Below are 21959 nucleotides of genomic sequence, written 5' to 3'. Positions count from 1 at the left end.
TAAACCATGGCACTAAGTGCCTCATCCACTCTCTTTTTAAACACTTCCAGTGATGGTGACTCCACCACCTCCCTGGGCAGCACATTCCAATGGCCATTTTCTCTTTCTGTGAAGAATTTCTTCCTAACATCCAGCCTAAACCTCCCCTGGTGCAGCTTGAGACTGTGTCCTCTTGTTCTGGTGCTGGTTGCCTGGGAGAAGAGACCAACCCCCATCTGGTTACAACCTTCCTTCAGGGAGTTGTAGAGAGCAATAAGGTCTCCCCTGAGCCTCCTCTTCTCCAGGCTAAGCAACCCCAGCTCCCTCAACCTCTCCTCACAGGGCTGTGCTCCAGACCCCTCCCCAGCTTTGTTGCCCTTCTCTGGACACCTTCCAGCAACTCAACAACGTCCCAGCAAGGAGGAGTGCTCCAGAGTGATATAATCCTTGACATTTGTGTCCCATGGTGCAAATGGTTGTGTTTCTTTTCCTGCTAAATAAGCTTTTGAATGGAAGACTCTCTGTTGCTCTCCTTGGAGAGATGTGCCACCCCAAAGCCCAGGCTGGCTACCCTCTGTAGCCAGGAGGAGAGATGTGCCACCCCAGGAGGAGGAGAGATGTGCCACCCCAAAGCCCAGGCTGGGTTACCCTCTCTTGGGGCCATCAGAGAAGCAGTTGGCCAGCAGGGAAGAGTTGGTGAATATTTTTTGTGTGTGTGTGTCAGTTTTTAGATGATGTGAATTTAGATCAGAGTAGCAGAGGTTTAATTCAGGAGAAGCATCTGAGTGCCTTGCTGGTGCAGGGATTTTATAGTTTAAAAGCAAGAACAAAAATGCCATGCCATGGCTGAGGAGCACACTGTTTACAGAGTAAGTGCTGCAGGAAAAAGAGTTACTGAAGTATGAAACCTATTTGGGTCCTGACTCCAGCTGAAATTTGGCTGTTGGAAAGCTGCCTTTTTGATATTTAAGCTCAACTTTAGAGTTCCTTAGCGGGAGCAAGGAGGTAAGAGCAAAAAGAGCCATCAAACCTGCTAACCTCCATAGCTCCTGGCAGGAAGCCATCAGGCACAGGCCGCAGTGGAGCGGGAGGAGAAAGGCTGCAGTGATTTCTAGCTCAGTAAAGTCCTGCTGAGCCCCGAGAAAAGCAGCTTTGGGCTGAGTTTAGGCATTACAAACCCACGGGGAGTCTCTACAGGTAGCTATCTGTCTCTGTTTTGAGAGATCTACAGAAGTAAGTTTTGTTCTGGCAGCTCAACAGGGGCACTAAACACCGTGGTTGTGGTTTTTATTGCTGTTTCTTGCTGGCTGGTGTTTTCTGTGTGAGGCTGTTATTTCTGACTGAAGTTCTCTAACGTTCCCAAGATCAGGTTGCATGCTGGCACCCGTGGGGCTGCTCATTTCTGGGGCTGGCTGAGGACTGGGTCACAGGGCTGTGTCCCATGTCAATCCAAGTGCGCAGAAATGTCTAATCCCACTTCACTCTGTCACTCCTTTTTTGCAAGGCGAGGGAATGGGGAATATTTAGGGTGGGTTTTTTACCTCACACCTAATATTTCCTCAAGCAGCCAGTTGTTTATTTCATTAATTGTAACAGCATGTTCCTACTTTGTCATCTGTGGGCGTTAGACATTTGCTAATTCATTGTCTAAGAAGGGTATCAGTGCCTGCCTGCTATCTGCCTCCCAGTTTACTGCTGTTCATAAAGTCCTACATGAATTATTCTAGCTTGCATAGGTCTGGAGACTTGAGCTTGCTCCACTGCTGCCTGGCTGAGCTTTTCTTTGAAATATGAAGATTTATAAACAGGAACAGGGGGGCGGGGGAAAAGAATTCCTCTCTTCACCCCAGAGTCGTTTTCAGGTCTGCCAATTTCCAAAGCAAGGCAGCGCGGTGAAAATGTGGGTGGAGAGGTGGACGTGTTCAGCCGGCTGCAGAGAAAGGGAAGGACTCTCAGAGCGGGGGAGAGGTTCTCAGCTGGGAAACAGAAAATGTTGGGTGTGCAGAAAGCACAGATTCAGGAATTTGTCATCTGTTAATGTCCCTTCAGAGCTGAGGGCAGATGTCTCTTGTTGAAACTTTTGCTTTGCAATTTCCTACCTCCTGCATTGTTGGGAAGCTTGATCATTCCTCTTCGGGGACTTGTGCTGTAGACTGTTTTATACTTCACACTTTCTTCTGATCTCAGAACTGGTAGCTGATCTTGTTGGGATGGAAAACCTGTCTTATTTCAGCTGTCAAATGCTTTTTGAGCTCTTGCTTCTTTTTTATTTTTTGATTATTACAAAGTACAGAATGAACCAGGTTGGAAAGAGACCTTTGAGATCATCGAGTCCAACCTATCCCCCAACACCATCTAAACAACTAAACCATGGCACCAAGCACCCCATCCAGTCTCTTCCTAAACACCTCCAGGGATGGTGACTCCACCACCTCCCTGGGCAGCACATTCCAATGGCCAATCTCTCTTTCTGGGAAGAATTTCTTCCTAACCTCTAGCCTAAACCTCCCCTGGCTCAGCTTGAGACTGTGTCCCCTTGTTCTGGTGCTGGTTGTTCTGGAAGAAGAGACCAACCCTCACCTGGCTACAACCTCCTTTCAGGTAGTTGTAGACTGCAAGAAGGTCTCCCCTGAGCCTCCTCTTTTCCAGGCTAAGCAACCCCAGCTGCCTCAGCCTCTCCTCACAGGGCTGTGCTCCAAACCTCTCCCCAGCTTTGTTGCCCTTCTCTGGACATCCATCCAGCAAGTCAACATCTGGTAGATGGCAATACAGCTACCTGAAGGGAGGTTGTAGCCAGAATTAGCTGCTGTACCTGTTGCAGTTAGGGTAGACTTGTTTCAGAGCAAATTGAGTTTCATCACAGTGTCACAGTATAACTAAGTTTGGAAAGGACCTTGAGGATCATCGAGTCCAACCTATCAACACAGACCCCATGTCTAGACCATGGCACCAAGTGCCACGTCCAATCTCCTCTTCAATGCCTCCAGGGACGGTGACTCCACCACCTCCCTGGGTAGCCTGTTCCAATGACGAATGACTCGCTCGGTGAAGGACTTCCTCCTCACCTTGAGTCTAAACCTCCCCTGGCACAGCTTGAGACTGTGTCCCCTTGTTCTGGTGCTGGTTGCCTGGGAGAAGAGACCAACCCCCACCTGGCTACAACCACCTTTCAGGTAGTTGTAGAGGGCAATGAGGTCACCCCTGAGCCTCCTCTTCTCCAGGCTAAACAATCCCAGCTCCCTCAGCCTCTCCTCATAGGGCTTGTGCTCCAGACCCCTCCCCAGCCTTGTTGCCCTTCTCTGTACAGGTTCAAGTGTCTCAATGTCCTTCTTAAACTGAGGGGCCCAGAACTGGACACAGGACTCAAGGTGTGGCCTAACCAAAGCAGAGTACAGGGGCACAATGACTTCCCTGCTCCTGCTGGCCACACTATTCCTAATGCAGGCCTACATAGGATGAAGAGAGTTCCTCAAAAAATGGCCATGCCAGCACAGATGGATGTGGCTTTGTTACTCCCAGGAAGAAACCTCTTTAAAAAAAAAAATTTGGAAAATGCTGACATGTCTGCTCAGTCTCTGCAGAGGTTTGGGGTCTCAACACTTAACCCAAGGAGTTCTGCTTGTGTAAAGCCCACGAATCTCAGACAGCAGGAAATTACATAGAATTACACAGAATAAACCAGGTTGGAAGAGACCTTCAAGATCATCGTGTCCAACCCATCAACCAATCCAACCCACCCAAACACCTAACCCATGGCACCAAGCACCCCATCAAGTCTCCTCCTGAACACCTCCATCTCTGGTTTCTTGGCTTTGCTGGTGAGAAGCAGTTTGCACAACGTGTGCTTACTTTCTCTCTCACCTTTTTTTCCTCTGCTGAATGCCGAAATCTGATCATCTGGCACAGAAGTCCCCAAATGTACCTCCTAAATTGGGTTAGAATATTAGTTTCAAGAGAGCTCGTTCTGCTTTCTCCTTGCTCCCTCAAGAGTTTTGGGGGTTTTTTTATAAGTACAATTTCATTATTGAAATAAAAAATGAGTGTATTTTCTTGATTTATTCAAAAAGCTTTAGCTTCTAATATTATTTTCTGTCTGGCTTATAAAAAGGTCTATTTGCAAGTTTCCAAATGACAGAGAGGATTTTTAACAAGGACATTTTTAGCTCTCTTACGTGATCTGTTCTATCCCAGTCCTTTCTAGGATTGATAGTTCTTGGGTCTCTATTAGAACAAGGACAGGGGAAAATAAATCTCTCTTCAAAATGCAATGGAATTTGGCTCTATTTAGCCTGGCTTTTGCTTTAACAAGATAAAAATGAGTCTTTTCTTTTTTTCTTTAAGCTCTACAGCAGATGAGATTTGTATTTTGGGTCTCACATATTTATTTCCTCCAGATGGGAGATCAAATATGAAGTTGAATAATGCCATAGTATCACAGTATCAGTCAGGGTTGGAAGGGACCACAAGGATCATCTAGTTCCAGCCCCCCTGCCATGGGCAGGGACACCCCACACTAGATCAGGCTGGCCAGAGCCTCATCCAGCCTGGGCTTAAACACCTGCAGGGACGGCGCCCCAACCACCTCCCTGGATAGCCCATTCCAGGGCTTCACCACCCTCATGGTGAAGAACCTCCTCCTCACATGCAGCCTGAATCTCCCCACCTCCAGCTTCATTCCATTGCCCCCAGTCCTATCACTACCTGATATCCTGAGAAGTCCTTCCCCAGCCTTCCTGTAGGCCCCCTTCAGATACTGGAAGGCCACAATGAGGTCACCTCAGAGCCTTCTCCAGGTGACCTACCTTGAATCCTAGAACGTTGTTTGACTGCCAGATCTGCTGTCACTGATGGAGTATCTTTTGATGGGGAGGTAACCTCACCTCTGTCACAGTGTGGCAATAATCCCAGTATGTTTCTCAGCACCAGCCCTCTTACCATTAATGTAATCATTTACCAGGGGGTGGAATGGTTAGCAAATGGCTGTGATGCAGCACACAGACTCTGCAAACAGAAATTACCTACTTGATGTCTGCTGAGCACAAACAGGAATGAAAAGATGATTTTTCACTTTGTTTTCTAAATTAGTTTATGAACTTACTGCCTAGTAAGGACTTCTTGCTGCCTTTTTTTTCTAACTTGGGGCTCCTCTCTATCATCTACTTCAGTTTTCTTCATGCTGTTCAGTGTTTGTGTATGGGGAGAGGCACAGGTCTGTAATGCAGTGCAGAAAGAGAGAATTCAAAGCCTGCCCTTGCAATGCCTCTCTTCTGTGCCCAAGCTGTCATGGTCCAACAGCAGCTTCCCTCTTCAAGAAAATTGCTGCACTGTAATGTAGGGATCCTCTGTTTTGCTTTTACTTCCCTTGCCTGCACATTGCTGAATGCAGATGGCTTTTAAGGGTTTCATTTTTTAGGTGTGGGTCACTCAGTCACTTGGCATCTCCTCTGATTGCCAGACTCTCTTTGCCTTGCAGGCTCCCACTGCTGCAGAGGGGTGGCTGTGTGGGGTTGTTGTGGTAGCCCCTACCTTTGGGAGCTCAGTAGTTTTCATTAATCCCTCCCCAGCTCTTCATAAACCAAAACTCTGATACGTGACTTGGTTTTGTTTTGCAGCTTGCCTGTTTTCTGTAGCCACCGGAGGGGGTGCTGGTGCCCAGCGCTCCAGGACTCGGTGCTCTGGTACTGGCTTTCCACCAACAAGCTGGGAAGGGTAAGTAATCTGCTCCATGTCTGGGGGTCTTCTGGGATGGTGGGGAGGGGCTTTTTCTGCCCTTTTCTTATCTCACATCTCAAATAGTATCATAGTATCAGTCAGGGTTGGAAGGGACCACAAGGAGCATCTAGTTCTAACCCCCCTGCCATGGGCAGGGACACCCCACACTAGATCAGGCTGGCCAGAGCCTCATCCAGCCTGGGCTTAAACACCTCCGGGGACGGGGTCTCAACCACCTCCCTGGACAACCCATTCCAGGGCTTCACCACTCTCATGGGGAAAAACTTCCTCCTCACATGCAGCCTGAATCTCCCCACCTCCAGCTTCATTCCATTCCCCCTAGTCCTATCACTACCTGAGATCCTGAGCAGTCCCTCCCCAGCCTTCCTGTAGGCCCCCTTCAGATACTGGAAGGCCACAATTAGGTCACCTGGGAGCCTTCTCTTCTGCAGACTGAACAGCCCCAACTCCTTCAGTCTGTCCTCACAGGAGAGGTGCTCCAGCCCTCTGATCATCCTCATGGCCCTTCTCTGGACACCTTCCAGCACTTCCAGATCCCTCTTGTAATAGGGGCTCCAGAACTGGAGGCAGTACTCCAGGTGGGGTCTCACCAGGGCTGAGTAGAGGGGGAGAATCACCTCCCTCAGTCTCAGATTTCTCCTAGCACATAGACCAGAGGTACCTGTATTTCTGTGCAGCATTGATGTTGTTCATCTAGTGTTTACTAAAAAGGATGCTCTGGCTCATATTGTTCTGCATCAAGAGCAGTTCTTGGTTTATCCATTCTTGCAGACTACCTCTGTTTGACAAAAACACTGCAGCTTGCTCTGCCACCTCGTGAGGAAAGGCTGTGGGCAGCAGAGGTGTTTGATAGCAGTGCCAGTGTCAGCAGTGCTATCTGTTGGTGTGGACACCAGCGTTGGATTTCAGTGTTCTGTGAGGCAGAACTCTCCTGCAGTGTGCTCAAATGATTCTGTGTGAGCCTTGAAGTGGGAGGGAGGCCCACAGCAGCAGCTGCTTTGTGGCACCAGCTGAGGCCATCTGTGTGGAGGGATTGTTTGGTGGCACACTCCCCAGCAGCCTCTGGCACTGTTGCTTTCCCTTCCTTCTGATGAGACCCGGTACCTAGCAAGCCGTGGAGTTTCTCATCTTCAGCAGTAAGGTGTATGAGGGGTCTGGCATTGTCTGCCCACAAGAAAAAAAGGGCTGTTAGCTGGAAGATGTGGGCTAAACATGTCTGTAGGCTTGCCTGTGCCACACAAGCAGCTGTACTGGCAGAGCCCTGCGGAGAGGCTGCACTATTTGCTGCTAGAGGCAAGAAGTTTCTCCATCAGGATTGCTCTTCTACCTTCCTGAAGTACAGCAGCACTCTCCTGGGCTTTTGGTGATCCTTACAAGGTGTTACTTTGTGCAGTCCTAACTGATGGAGGTGAGCTGGCAGAGCTGTCAGATGTACACCAGCCTTGTAGCTGCTGAGCAAATCTTATGCATGCCTCAAATTCTTGCTTCACTTGTGGGTTGTACAGCTGCAAACTCTTTACCTTGTAAGTTTCTCCTTTAGCTAGTTAGTTCAAATGTAGAAAGGAGACAAATTCTGGTACCTAGCTGAGACATTGGGTTAGGAAAGGATCTTTCTTGCTGCAATGTTATTTTCTCTGAGACTTCCTTATTTAAAAGGGACTTCTCCTTCTGAAGAATTTCAGAGATGTATGCTGATGAGCTTTGGGGGTTTTCCCACTCTAGGTTAAACTTCACTCTCTGGTGAAGCAAGGTATTGCTTATTAAAGCAGTCTCTGCACAAGGAGAATGATGGGACTCCAGCCAGGGCTAATCTCATGTGTCTGAGACACAGATGTTAAAGCCAGTGCAGTAAGAGGGCCCTTAAGGGCTTGTGTAGGAGTTGAGGGTTAGTCTTAGTCTGCATGATTTTTCTGTATGCTAACCAAGCAAACCTAGTGGTCCTGTATGACACAGGAGGCTGGGCACCTTCTCTTTCCAAGCTGGTTTTCTTTAGTCTTTATAGCTACTTGACAGAGCCTCAGTTCTTAGATGGAAACTGAGCAGTATTCTTCTTCCAAAACATAGAGCTGCTGTGGAAGTTACTAATTTGTACCACATACTAGGTCATTCTCATGGCTTTTTTTCCCCTCATGGTCCTCTCCCTTTCACTAGAAGAGCCTGTAAGTCCTCTTGCTGTGCCAAATCATTTTATGCATCAGTAAGGGAGCCTCCTAACTTCCCTTGAATGAGATTCCAGTGTTTTCACCGAGGAAGAAGCTGTTGGGTTGAGGACCTTCACCTCAACAGGACCAGTCTAGGAAGAAGTTCTATACAGAAAGAGTGATTGCGCTATGGAATGGGTTGCCCGGGGAGGTGGTGGAGTCGCCGTCATTGAAGGTGTTCAGAAGGAGACTTGACGGGGTGCTTGGTGCCATGGGTTAGCTGTTTGGGTGGGTTGGATTGGTTGATGGGTTGGACACGATGATCTTGAAGGTCTCTTCCAACCTGGTTTGGTTTGGTTTATTCTAAAAATAATGAGATCTCTTGTGAAGGCTGAAGATGGCCAGGTGCATCAGTCACCCTAATTCCTCTTACTGCTCTTTGCAGCTGTGTCCAGCCCACCAAAGGCCTGTCTATCAGAGCACCTTGAGGGGAATTGCGTGGCTGGTCTCTGTTTTACTGTCAGGCAGCATTCTGGCAGGGCATGGTGCAGTCTCTGGCCTGGCTTTAGCTAGGTGTCTTGCAGGTAGCTTTGTGAGACCATCTCTGCTGATCAGCATTCTGATGGCAGACTGCTTTGATCCCAGGCTGAAGGGAGTAGTGCGTTAGTCATTGTTTAATTCAGTTGAAACTCCTCACCCCAGCTACTTGGGGAGGATACAGCTTGCCAGCTCCTATCTTTTCAAATTAAAAGGAAGAGCTTCACATTTTGTGATAACTGCAGGCTTTGGAGGTAATGGAGCTGGTGTGGCTTCAAGGACCCGAGCAGCTATTGCTGCTTTTCAGAGCAAGCCTTGCAGGCAAGGCATGGGTGTCATGCTCACAGTGGAGCTGGTTCTCACCACACCATCTCCAAGATCACAAATGTTGTAGTCTGGATGAATTCTTTTCCAGATTTCACTGGATTAACACTTAGATGTTTCAAAATGTATACAGAATGCATTTTAAAGGTGGAAGTGTGTGCCAAGAACAAGCCCTGTGTGGACAGCAATAGCTCAGGTTGTCCTTCAGGGCACACCATCATCTTTCTCCATGCCTCAGTGAGATCTCTGCTGCAAAAGAGTTCAATTTTCAGGACTGTTCCATTATTTTTGCTGAGACAGTAATTTCTGTGGTGTGTGTGCCTCTTGGCTAGAGGTTGACCCAGGATGAGCAATTTGTTTCACGGGCTAGTAGAAATTCTCTGGTCAATTTCAGCTCAGGATGTACTTGTAGTAGTGACCCCTCTTTAGCTAAACAATTTCTCATTAAGAGTCATTTAGAGCTGTTGGCTACAAGCAATGAGGTTGGTTGAACATGAAATTCAGGTCCAAGTGTGGCTTGAAAGTTAAGCATTCTGTGATAATTTATGTGGAGCCTGGAAGAGATGAATTTAGTGAGTCCCATTCTAACTGACCTCACTTCAGCCCGCTTTGGTGCTGAAATCATGTGGTTACAGCAGCTTCCCAGTAGTGTGATGCACTCTGTGGCTCAGCAGAGGCTATCAGAAAGCTCCTGCTACGTTGCTGTCACTTAGAATCATAGAATGGTTTGGGTTGGAAGTGGCCTCCAAAGGTCATCTGGTGCACTCCCCCTGCAGTGAACAGGGACATCCTCTGCTAGATCAGATTGCCCAGAGCACCGTTGAGCCTGACCTTGATGGGGCCTCAACTACCTCCCTGCTCAACCTGTTCCAGTGTTCCACTTCTTCCTAAAGTCCTACCTAAATCTACTCTTCTCTGATTTCAAACCATTGCCCCTCATCCTATCACTGCAGGCCTTTGTAAACAGTCCCTCTGTAGCCTTCTCATGGACTGCCTTCAGGTACTGCAAGGCTGCTATTAGGTCTCCCTGGAGCCTTCTTTTCTCCAGGCTGAGCAACCCCAGCTCCCTCAGCCTGTCCCCACAGGGCAGATTCTCCGGCCCTCTGATCATCTTTGTGGCCTTCCTCTGAAGCAGATCCACGTCCATCTTGTGTTGAGGGCAGGAGGGCTGGAGGACTGGGGACAATAGCTGCTTGTTTGTGGGATGTGTTAGTCACAAAATCAGGCTGTTTTCTCTGGTGCCTGATTTGGTTAATAATAGAGATGGGTTGTGAAGCAAACACTGAGGGAACTTCTCCAGTTGCAGCAAGTGAATGGAACAGCCTGTGCTGCTGCTCCCAGTGTTGTCACCATTCATCATCACCTTTGGCCCCTGGTAACAGCAGAAGACGTAGCACTGGGTAGTGCAGGGCACGGTTCAGCCTTTTTTTACTACCTTAGTATATCATACTTCCAAAAAGAAATAAATGTCTTGCTGCACTGATAGAAGCTGTCCTTGCAGACCAAGGACACTCTTCTTGCCTTGGGGGAGGACGGTGTGGAGAGAAAAAGACCTGAGAAGAAATAATTGCATCCTGGCTGGTTGGTTGTCCTGAGCTGGTAGTTTGCTGTCCCCACACACATCTTACTTGTCAAACAAAAAGGGAAAACGGTGCCATGAGGTAAAAATAAAGACTATGTCAGGAAATGTTGCCTAAAAGTGCTTTTTTGAAAGGGTATTGCAGTGTTTAATGTGATTATTTATGGCTCAGAGAGGATTAGGAAGCATCAGTGACAACCTGAAACCCTAGTCTGATTATTCTGACAGATGTTTAATTATTGGCAGAAGTGTGGTGTTTTGGTTTGGTTGTTTGTTTGTTTTCCCAAGAATAAGCTCTGCCATCAGGAGAGAATCATAGAATGCTAAGGGTTGGAAGGGACCTTCAGATACTGAATCCAACCCCACTGCAAAACAGGACCACTTAGGGCAGGTCACACAGGAGTGCACCCAGGAGGGTTTTGAAGATCTCTAGAGAAGGAGACTCTACAACCTCTCTGTGCAGCCTGGTGCAGTGCTCCACCACCCTCCCAGTAAAACATTTTTCTCATGTTGAGGTAGAATTTCCTGTGATTGAGTTTATATCCATTGCCCTTTGTCCTATCACTGAAAAGAGGCTGGCTGCATCCTCCTGACAGCCACCCTTCAGGTATTACTAGAAATTGCTAAGGTCCCCTCTCAGCCTTCTCGTTTCCACACTAAACAGCCCCAGGTCTCTCAGCTGTTTCTTATATGAGAGATGCTCCAGTCCCTAAATCATCCTCACTGCCCTCCACTGAGCACTCTGCAGTAGTTCTCTGTCCCTCTTGAACTGGGGAACCCACAACTGGACACAATATTCCAGATGGTCTAACTAGGGATGAGTAGCAGGGAAGAAGAACCTCCCTCAAGCTGCTGGCCACACTCTTCTTAATGCACCTGAGTACACTATTGGCCTTCTTGGCCACCAAGACACATTGCTGTCCCATGATAGCTTATTATTAACCAGGACTCCAAGGTCTTTGTGGAGCTCCTTTCCAGCAGGGCAGCCCCTTACCTGTACTGATGCATGGTGTTGCTCCTGCCCAGGTGCAGGCCTCTGATGTGACAATGAACCATGTCTTGTTAAGACGTTTCTCTTTTGGGATGCTGAGAATCCTTTCCACTGCTTTGTCTCAGAAAACATGGCACCTAGGAACATTTTGTGCTGTAATGCAGGATGGGTTGTGACAGGAGAGGGAGGGAGGCACCCAGGAATATGCTTATATTGTTCCCAGTGTGTGTTATCTTTAGCTGTGAGGAGAGAATCAAAGAGCCTGTCCCACATCTGCTCTCCTGGCTTTTTATGCAAGAGATTTTAGTGACTGACACTAGTATGAGGCTGCATCTAGATGCAGGGTGGGAGATCTCCATGTACCATTCAACATCCAAGAAAGCTGGCCAAAGTTTTATCTCAGTATGCTAGACATGGGTTTCAATGCTCTTTTACTTAACCACAACTCCAAATCCTGTCTTGTGTGATTTGGCTGTCTCTGGTGGCCATTGTTTTTGAGGAAAGGTGACACTGAGCAAGCACTTTGGCTAAAAAAATCTTGACAATTTTCAGTGCAAGTGACTTTTTCAGAAGGATTTCAGTAGCACACCAATTCCTGGTGGTCTTTTATAGAGGCACTTTGTGTAGCTCCCTTCTAGAAAGATTTGTGGAATCACAGAAGAGTTTGAATTGGAAGGGACCTCCAAAGGTCATCTAGTCCAACCCCCAAAGATGTAAAAAGAGCTTTTTGTTTCCTTATTTCATTAACTGACAGGAGAGGGAGAGGGAGAGGGAGAGGGAGAGGGAGAGGGAGAGGGAGAGGGAGAGGGAGAGGGAGAGGGAGAGGGAGAGGGAGAGGGAGAGGGAGAGGGAGAGGGAGAGGGAGAGGGAGAGGGAGAGGGAGAGGGAGAGGGAGAGGGAGAGGGAGAGGGAGAGGGAGAGGGAGAGGGAGAGGGAAGGGAAGGGAAGGGAAGGGAAGGGAAGGGAAGGAAAGGAAAGGAAAGGAAAGGAAAGGAAAGGAAAGGAAAGGAAAGGAAAGGAAAGGAAAGGAAAGGAAAGGAAAGGAAGGAAAGGAAAGAAGAGAAAGGAAAGGGAAAGGAAAGGAAAGGAAAGGAAAGGAAAGGAAAGGAAAGGAAAGGAAAGGAAAGGAAAGGAAAGGGAAGGAAAGGGAAGGAAAGGGAAGGGAAAGGGAAGGGAAAGGAATTAAACAGGTTGGAAAAGACCTTTGAGATCATCAAGTCCAACCTATCACTCAACACCATCTAATCAACTAACCATGAACTAAGTGCCCCATCCCAGTCTCCTCTTAAGCTCCTCCAGTGATGGTGACTCCCACCACGTCCCCTGGGCAGCACATTCCAATGGGCCAATCTCTCTCTGTTTGTGAAGAACTGTGAGTTTGTTGGAAGGAGTAATGGTGGAGTCACCAGGCTTTTTGGGGCAGGACAGGACTTACCAAGTCTCTGAGCATGTCTGCTATCTGGATTACACTGCATCCCAGACAGGTCCAGGTATGGAAAAGCCCATGGCCAGCGTGGCAGGGCTGGAGTGCAGACAGGATTTCCTCTTGGCCATGGGGCTGTGGCTGGCCTTCCAGTTCAGGAAGGCTTTCATCCCGTGCCAGTGAGCAGGGAACAAGTGCTTTGGTGAGCTGGGTGGTTTCCTGCCTCTCAGCAAAGGCGGGTGGTGGGAAAGTGTAACCTCCTGGACGTGCCTGCTCCCAGAGAGAACTGAAAAGGCAGAGAAGTCTCTTGGGTAGCAGAAGGCTTCTTTAAAAAATCAAAAGAATCCCTGGAATGGCAATATCCTTTTGTTTTATTTTTTTCTAAGGTGGTAGTTATTAGATAAATTACATAGAATTACATAGAATAAACCAGGTTGGAAGAGACCTTCAAGATCATTGTGTCCAACTCATCAACCAATCCAACCCACCTAAACAGCTAACCCATGGCACCAAGCACCCCATCAAGTCTCCTCCTGAACACCTCCAATGACAGCGACTCCACCACCTCCCCGGGCAGCCCATTCCAATGGGCAATCACTCTCTCTGTATAGAACTTCTTCCTAACATCCAGTCTAAACCTCCCCTGGCTGAATCATTAATGACCTCAAAAGAGGTCACACTTGCAGTGGTAGGAGATATTTGGCTAGTGGACAGCATTATACTTTCTGCAGTAGGCAGTTTGGCTTGAGATCCACATCCGATAGCTGTTCCCGGCACGGAGAGTGGAGGTGCAGTCTCTGTAGGTGCCTGCAGGAATCAGCAGCACAACTCCTGAAGGCTTGGCTGTGCCCTTGGCTTGCTGCTTTAAATTGTGTTTTGCTAACTTCATCCTGCAGGTGGTTGGTGGAATGCAGCAAAGCGAGCAGCAGTTAAGTGTGGGCAGCACGTTAGCATTGTGTGTGCGGTATGTACAGGATTGGTGTGTGGACACAAACGCACCTTTGCAGATTCACAGATTGCATTGGGTTGGAAGGGACCCTCAGAGGTCACCTTGGCCAACCCCCCTGCAGTCAGCAGGGACACTCCACCAGACCAGGCTGCCCAGGGCTGCATCAAGTCTCATCTTGAATGTCTCCAGGAATGGGGCCTCAACCACATCCCTGTGCAACCTGTTGCAGTATTTCACTACCCTCACTGTGAAGAACTTCCTCCTAAGGTCCAACCTCAACCTATGCTGCTCATTTCAAACCATTGCCCCTTCTCCTATCTCGGCAAGCCCTTCTAAACAATCCTTCCTTAGCCTTCCCATAGGTCCCCTTCAGATATTAAAATGTAGCTATAAGATCTCCCCAGTGTCTTCTCCTCTCCAGTTCTTTCAGCCTATCTTCATAGGAGAGGTGCTTCAGCCCTCTGATCATCTTTGTGGCCCTCCTCTGGACCTGCTCCAGCACCTCTATGTCTCTTCTGTGTTGGACATCCCATAGCTGGTTACAGTATCATAGTATCATAGTATCATTCAGGGTTGGAAGGGACCACAAGGATCATCTAGTTCCAACCCCCCTGCCATGGGCAGGGACACCCCACACTAGATCAGGCTGGCCAGAGCCTCATCCAGCCTGCGCTTAAACACCTCCAGGGATGGGGCCCCAACCACCTCCCTGGACAACCCATTCCAGGGCTTCACCACTCTCATGGGGAAGAACCTCCTCCTCACCTCCAGCCTGAATTTCCCCACCTCCAGCTTCATTCCATTCCCCCTAGTCCTCTCACTACCTGATATCCTGAGAAGCCCCTCCCCAGCCTTCCTGTAGCCCCCTTCAGATACTGGAAGGCCACAATTAGGTCACCTCAGAGCCTTCTCTTCTGCAGACTGAACAGCCCCAACTCCTTCAGTCTGTCTTCACAGGAGAGGTGCTCCAGCCCTCTGCTCATCCTCGTGGCCCTTCTCTGGACACCTTCCAGCACCTCCACATCCCTCTTGTAATAGGGGCTCCAGAACTGGAGGCAGTACTCCAGGTGGGGTCTCACCAGGGCTGAGCAGAGGGGGAGGATCACCTCCCTTGCCCTGCTGGCCACACTTCTCCTGATGCAGCCCAGGATCTGATTGGCTTTGCGGGCTGCAAGTGCACACTGAGAGCTCATGTTGAGCTTCTCCTCCCCCAGCAACCCCAAGTCTCTCTCCTCAGTACTCCACTTGGTCTGAAAATGAGCCATCCACCAGCCTTACAAGCTGACTTTTCAATACACATTTTCCTAAGTCTGTGCCTGAGCCCTTTGCTGTAGGGAGCCTGTTCTGTACAGGACCTGTGGGCCCTGAGTGTGGTTTTTGAAACAATCCGAGGCATTCCTTTCCCCCATTCCCTAACAGGGCTGCTTCCTGGTATTCAGAGCAAGGCTTTAAAGGTGGGATTGTGTTGTTTGTCAGAATATCACCCAGAGACTACAGGAATGTCATTTCTTCAGTACTTGTCCCTTGAGAGACGTCATGCAATAACCCTTTTTCTTTCCCTGCTGTGTGTAACTGTGCCTTGCAAGCACTGAGTGATGTAGTCAGTCACACTTGGATGACTTCTGTAGGGTAATTTGCAGTCATCTCATTTTTTTTTCCCATATCCTTTTTCTTGGGCACAGTAGGGTAGGGGCTGGCAATCCATTGTGTAAGATTATAACAGCAGTATGAACATCCTTACATTTGTGATTGAACACACACACACACATATATATATTTAGAGCAAACACTGCTTGTAGAGAAGCAGATAAGGTCAAGGAGTCAGCTGGTCATTTCACACCCTTATAAGCAGCAGCATGTATGAACAAGTAAATGTAGGCAACCCTCCCCCCAAAAGAGGTTTGATGGCCATTAAAAATAGGGAGGTTGGACTATGAGGTTTTTTTTGTCCTCAAACAAAAGACAATAGAATTAATTCAAGCAGACTTGCTGCTGTCTGCCTGCTCCATGGGCAAACTCATTAAAAATAAAGCAGCAGAATTTAGGGGAGTTGGTTTGTTTGTTTTCAGTGGTTTCAAAATGTTTACACCAGCAGGATGAAACTTACCTAGCAGTTACCAAAAACCTAAGAAATGTAAAAGCAGCAACAAAAGAAGCTCTGTAAGGAAAAGGGCTAAGGAAGATGACAGCCTCAGCTGAAAGTCATGGCAGATGTCTCTGCAAGATGATTTATGCCCTCATTATGTGTGATGCTGAGTAGCTGGTAGCTCTGGCACCACAGCTCCTAGAAAAGACTTAGCATGGGGGGGGGAAGTGGGTAGAGCTTTCAGGTGCTCCCCTGGGTGGCAGGTATGCAGTGGTAGTGCTCAGGTTTTGTTTCCCTACTTGTCTGTAATTGCTTGCAGCCTGGGGCTGGTCACCTGAAGCAAATCAGGGAAGGTTACCAGAAAAAGGACAAAAAAAAAAATAATACTCTTCAGGCAGAGCCAAATCAGAACATTTCCTGAAGAGAAACCATAAGGCTGTATGTGCATTTGTGTGGGTATAGTTTTAAAGGATCCTTCCTGCAGAAGGATCATTTTTGTGCCCAGGTGGCCAGAAAGCCAATGGCATCCTGGCCTGTATCAGGAACAGTGTGGCCAGTAGGATCAAGGAGGTCATTCTGCCCCTGTACTCAGCACTGCTGAGGCCACACTTTGAGTCCTGTGTCCAGTTCTGGGCCCCTCAGTTTAGGAAAGATGTTGAGTTGCTGGAATGTGTCCAGAGAAGGGCAACAAAGCTGGGGAGGGGTTTGGAGCACAGCCCTGTGAGGAGAGGCTGAGGGAGCTGGGGTTGCTTAGCCTGGAGAAGAGGAGGCTCAGGGGAGACCTTCTTGCTCTCTACAACTACCTGAAAGGAGATTGTAGCCAGGTGGGGGTTGGTCTCTTCTCCTGGGTGGCCAGCACCAGAACAAGAGGGCACAGTCTCAAGCTGCACCAGGGGAGGTTTAGGCTGGATGTTAGGAAGAAATTCTTCATAGAAAGAGAGATTTGCTATTGGGATGTGCTGCCCAGGGAGGTGGTGGAGTCACCATCACTGGAGGTGTTTAGGAAGAGACTGGATGGGGTGCTTGGTGCCATGGTTTAAATAGTGTTGGATGATAGGTTGGACTCAATGATCTCAAAGATCTTTTCCAACCTGGCTTATTCTATTCTATTCTATTCTATTCTATTCTATTCTATTCTATTCTATTCTATTCTATTCTATTCTATTCTATTCTATTCTATTCTATTCCATTCCATTCCATTCCATTCCATTCCATTCCATTCCATTCCATTCCTATTTCTATTCTATTTCATTTTCTATTTCTATTTCTATTTCTTATTTCTATTTCTATTTCTATTTCTATTTCTATTTCTATTTCTATTTCTATTTCTATTTCTATTCTAAATTTAACAGCAAATATGTAAAAATAACTAGAAAGCCTTTTAAAAGCAATTTTGCAGCAGAATAATGATAATAATTTAAAAATAAACAGAAAGAAAGGACATGTATTCAAACACAAATGTGAATGAGCAGGTTAAAACCTAATACCTAAAAGACTTGGGCTTATGCTCCAGACCTCTCCCCAGCCTTGTTGCCCTTCTCTGGACACGTTCAAGTGTTTCAATGTCCTTCCTACACTGAGGGGCCCAGAACTGGACACAGGACTCAAGGTGTGGCCTAAGCAGTGCTGAGTACAGGGGCACAATGAATTCCCTGCTTCTGCTGGCCACACTATTCTTGCCTTCACTAGCTACCAGTAGTACTAGTACAACCACCCTGATCCTGCTGGAAATACATCTTTATGTGGAGTGTTCAGGTGTGCTGGCAGCTCACTGGAGAGCTGTATGGATGAACAGCTTGTCTAATTCAGGGCTAAGCTGGTGTTCTGCTCACTCAGGGATCCGATGTGTCTGTGGAAGTCTCTTCAATTTCATCTGTGTGCTGATGTTTCTAAGACAAGCTTGTGCTTGTGACTGCAGCCTGAGACACTACAAGTCCCTTAAAGAATTAGGAAAACACTTCCCAGAATCCATTGGGGTTTTTTTGGTTCTGCAAAGGAGAGAATGAAATAAAAGGAAATGCATCGTTATAAACTGCACAGCTGACAGCACTGTGTGTTGGGAGGCATCTGGGAGCTATGAATGCTCTCGTTGGTGTGAACAATAGTCAAGGCTGTTCAGCTAGACTAAGAGAAAGACAAAGCTGAAAGTCAGCTGAAAGCTGTACTTTAATATAAAATCACAAAATGTTAGGGGTTGGAAGGGACCTCAAACAATCATCCAGTCCAGCCCCCCTGCCAGAGCAGGATCACCTAGGAATCACTCAGGAATGAACCTGTGTGGGTTTTGAATATCTCCAGAGAGGGAGACTCCACAACCCCCCTGGGCAGCCTGTTCCAGTGTCACCCTCACATTTTATCTCATGTTTCCATGGAATTTCCTATGCTTTGACTTCCACCCATTGCCCCTTGTCACACAATCACAGAATTAACCAGGTTGGAAAAGACCATCAAGTCCAACCTATCACCCAATACCATCTCATCAACTAAACCACGGCACTAAGTGCTTCATCCAGTCTCTTTTTAAACACCTCCAGGGACGGTGACTCCACCACCTCCCTGGGCAGCACATTCCAATGGCCAATCTCTCTTTCTGGGAAGAATTTCTTCCTAAACTGCAGAATTGTTTTAGAATCATAGAATTGTTGGGGTTGGAGTGGACCTCAGGGATCATCCAGTCCCAGCCCCCCTGCCATGGGCAGGGACACCTCACACTACATCAGATTGCTCACAGCCACATCCAGCCTGCCCTTAAAAACTCCCAGGGATGAGGCTTCCACCACCTCCCTGGGCAACCTGTGCCAGTGTCTCACCACCCTCATGGGGAAGAACTTCTTCCTAACATCCAATCTGAATCTACCCACTTCCTTTTTTTCCATTCCCCCTAGTCCTGTCATTACCTGACACCCTAATGGTCCCTCACCCAGCCCTTTTTCCCCTCACAACCCAGAGCACCTGGCCTCTACTGGGGTCTCCTCCCACCCCAGGTGTGGCCACTTGGCCCTCCCCACCCACTCCCCTATTTAATCCCCGCCAGGAGAGGCAGCAGCCCCAAGCTGAGCCCATCTGGGCTGAGGATCCTCCTCTCATCACTGGTGAGTGCCCATGGTGCACACTGGGTGATGGTGGTGGTGACTACAAAGGCCGGGGGGCCTGGTGGCCCCCCGGTTGTTAGGACCAGGATTGACAACTACTCCAGTATCATCCACGGGTGCTGGCTGGGCCTCCTCACTGGGGCTGAGCTCCTCTGTGTGGTATCTTGGCTGGTGAGGGTCTTGCCCCCATCTCTGGGATGGCTGCAATAATGGTGCTGGTGGAGCAGGAGCTGTTTAGCCATATGATATTAGGCTAATTACTCTATTTTTACCTGGAGGCCCCTTGAGTCAGCTCTCATCATGCAATAAATCTCTGCTGTTGTGCCTCATTTGCAGACCATTGCTTCCCCCTCACTGCTCCTTTTCAGAAATAAGGAAGGAAAGGAGGGGAAAAAGCAACAAAGCATCTCTGGAAAATGCATTCACTGATCAATCAAGTCTGAAGAGGAAGCCTTCAGGAAGAGGGGCAGGGTGGAAAGTGAGAATCCCTTCTTAGGAATCACAACACAAATGTGATAAAGAGCAGAGAGGAGAGGACTGCATCTTCTCCATTGTGGTTATGTTTCATGGTGGTAAATACAGAGGGGGAAAAAAGTTCAAGGTGGCTTGGAAATCCTGTCACATTTCTCTACTGAAAGAATCAGTGGAAAAGGGACATTGTGACAAGTCTACCCTCCAGCAGATCAACTCCTGCCCCCATCTTGGTGTCGTCAGCAAATTTACTGATGATGGACTCAATGCCCTCATCCAGATCATCAGTAAAGATGTTAAAGAGCACAGGGCCCAGCACTGATCCTTGGGGCACACCACTAGTGACTGGCTGCCAGCTGGATGTGGCACCATTCACCACCACTCTCTGGGCTCTGCCCTCCAGCCAGTTCCTAACCCATCACAGTGTGCTCCTGTCCAAGCCATGGGCTGACAGCTTGGCCAGGAGTTTGCTATGGGGGATGGTGTCAAAGGCCTTGCTGAGGTCGAGGTAAACTACATCCACAGGCCTCCCCACATCCACCAGGCAGTCACCTGATCATAGAAGGAGATCAGGTTGGTCAGGCAGGACCTGCCCTTCCTAAATCCATGCTGGCTGAGCCTGATCCCTTGGCCATCCTCTAAGTGCTGTGTTATTGCACTCAGGATGACCTGTTCCATGATCTTGCCTGGCACTGAGGCCAGGCTGACAGGCCTGTAATTCCCTGGCTCATCCAACCAGCCCGTCTTGTGGATGGGCACCACATTGGCCAGCTTCCAGTCCTCTGGGACCTCTCCAGTGAGCCAGGACTGCTGGAATATGATGGAGTCGTGCCACCACGTCTCTGTGATGGTGACTACATCATAACTTTCCTGCTGTAACAAGGCTTCCAGCTCCTCTTGTTTGTTGCCCATACTTCATGCATTAGTGTACATGCACTTCAGCTGGGCTGCTGGTTTCACCCCTGACTCCTGCTTACCACCCTCAGTCTCCTGTCTGAAGGGACTGGTTTCAACCCTTTCCCCTTTCAAATCTAGCTTGAAGACCTGTCAGTGAGTCCTACCAACTCCCTTCCTAAACCCCTGTTCCCTCTGTGGGCTAGGCTGTTCTCATGTGCTAGGATCTTTCTGCCCCTCTGGGACAGATGTACTCCATCTGTTGCCAGCGGACCTGGTGCCATAGGAAGTTCCCCAAGATCAAAACCCCCAAAATTCTGTTGGTGGCACCAGCCTCTGAGCCACTTGTTAATTACACCTGCTGTCCTGTTCCTTTCAGTATTCCTTCCTGCAGCTAAGGGTATGGATTGAAAAAGTTACCTGTGCCCCTGTTGAATTACATCTGTCCTGTCATTGGGCATCACCCAGCAGAGCCTGACTCCATCCTCTTGGCACTCACCCTTTACATATTTATAAACATGAATGAGGTGAAAAATCTTATGGTGAGGAAAGAAATAGAGGGACATAGATGGAGACCAGAGGAGTTTGGACAAGTTATTTGACACATTCAGAAACATTTAATTAAGCTTTTGGGTTTGTGGTTCCACACTGACCGGCAAGATGTGCCCTGCATTTCTTTTGTATCACAGTATAACTAAGGTTGGAAAGGACCTCGAGGATCATCGAGTCCAACCTATCAACACAGACCCCATGACTAGACCATGGCACCAAGTGCCACGTCCGATCTCCTCTTGAACACCTCCAGGGACGGTGACTCCACCACCTCCCTGGGCAGCACATTCCAATGACGAACGACTCGCTTGGTGAAGAACTTCCTCCTCACCTCGAGTCTAAACCTCCCCTGGCGCAGCTTGAGACTGTGTCCCCTTGTTCTGGTGCTGGTTGCCTGGGAGAAGAGACCAACCCCTTCCCAGCTACAGCCGCCTTTCAGGTAGTTGTAGAGGGCAATGAGGTCTCCCCTGAGCCTCCTCTTCTCCAGGCTAAACAATCCCAGCTCCCTCAGCCTCTCCTCATAGGGCTTGTGTTCAAGGCCTCTCCCCAGCCTTGTTGCCCTTCTCTGGACACGTTCAAGTGTCTCAATGTCCTTCTTAAACTGAGGGGCCCAGAACTGGACACAGTACTCAAGGTTTGGTCTCACCAGTGCAGAGTCCAGGGGCACAATGACTTCCCTGCTCCTGCTGGCCACACTATTCCTAATGTGTTTGGGTTTTTGATGCTTCAAGCAAACTGATACACAAGTAAATCACCTGCATTCCTGTAGAGACACTTTGGTTTTTAGGGATAGACTCAAATGTTATACAGCACAGGTAAGTTTTGCAGGCTGTTCCTGAACGTGCTGCTGAATGATCGCCTGACCTGGTTATTAAATCTCACCTACTGGCCAACTGTATTTAAGGCCAAAAGCAGACTCTTTCTTGCAGAGTTTGTTGTTCTGCCTGGATCAGGGGCCAAAAGAAGCTACTGTCTGACCCAAGGCTTCTTTGTGCCTTCAAATTTATGCAAGCTTATTAATGGAGGCCAAGCGCTAATAATGAATTGGCGCCGCGTGCGTAGCGCAACAGTTCATCTCCTCTGACAACACGGCCATGAATAATTTATAGGTGTAGTTAGCCTGAAATTTGTGGGGGTCATTAGCATTTTAATGAAAAAGATACAGCTGTTACACTAAATCTTCACCTCTTTTTTTTCTTCTTCTCCCT

General features: G+C 48.3%; 1 protein-coding gene across 1 annotated transcript in view; it reads left to right on the top strand.

Moving 5' to 3' along the window:
• Positions 1–21959, top strand: part of LOC137440954 (amyloid beta precursor protein binding family B member 2-like) — a 227163-nt gene that overhangs the window by 69899 nt on the left and 135305 nt on the right. The window contains exon 2 of the mRNA XM_068137760.1: positions 5592–5688. The gene's annotated coding sequence lies outside the window, so the exon portion shown is untranslated. The remainder of the gene's footprint in view (positions 1–5591; positions 5689–21959) is intronic.

This window comes from Melanerpes formicivorus, unplaced genomic scaffold, assembly GCF_026170545.1.
Source record: "Melanerpes formicivorus ecotype bairdi unplaced genomic scaffold, bMelFor1.0.p_v2 SCAF_4, whole genome shotgun sequence".
NCBI classification, from domain to species: domain Eukaryota; kingdom Metazoa; phylum Chordata; class Aves; order Piciformes; family Picidae; genus Melanerpes; species Melanerpes formicivorus.
Note: the sequence above shows the minus strand (reverse complement) of the source record. Positions and strands in the feature narration are given on the sequence as shown.